The sequence below is a fragment of the Arachis duranensis genome, chromosome 4 (assembly GCF_000817695.3).
Source record: "Arachis duranensis cultivar V14167 chromosome 4, aradu.V14167.gnm2.J7QH, whole genome shotgun sequence".
NCBI classification, from domain to species: Eukaryota; Viridiplantae; Streptophyta; class Magnoliopsida; order Fabales; family Fabaceae; genus Arachis; species Arachis duranensis.
In genome coordinates this window covers 19,059,609-19,060,102 of record NC_029775.3, presented here as the reverse complement: position 1 = coordinate 19,060,102, position 494 = coordinate 19,059,609, and positions in this window count along the sequence as shown.

The window sequence follows — 494 nt, the reverse complement described above, 5'->3', positions numbered from 1 at the left end:
ACTCTATAAGGTGGCGGACAAGTCCTCTACCTTGGCAAGGCCCATCACTAAGAAGAGAATGGAGCACACAAGAGACCCCACTCATCATGAGATCCCGGAGATTCCTCAAGGGATGCACTTTCCTCCACAAGACTATTGGGAGCAATTAAACACCTCCCTAGGAGAATTGAGTTCCAACATGGGACAACTAAGGGTGGAGCATCAAGAACACTCCATCATCCTCCATGAGATTAGAAAAGATCAAAGAATCATGAGGGAGTAGCAACAAAGACAAGGAAGAGACATTGAGGAGCTCAAGCACTCCATAGGATCTTCAAGAGCAAGAAAGAGCCGCCATCACTAAGGTGGACCCGTTCTTTGATTTCCTTGTTCTTTATTCTTCTGTTTTTCGAATTTTATGCTTATGTTTATCCATGTTTGTGCCTTGTGATCATTAGTGTCTTAGTGTCTATGCCTTAAAGTTATGAATGTCCTATGAATCCATCACCTTTCTT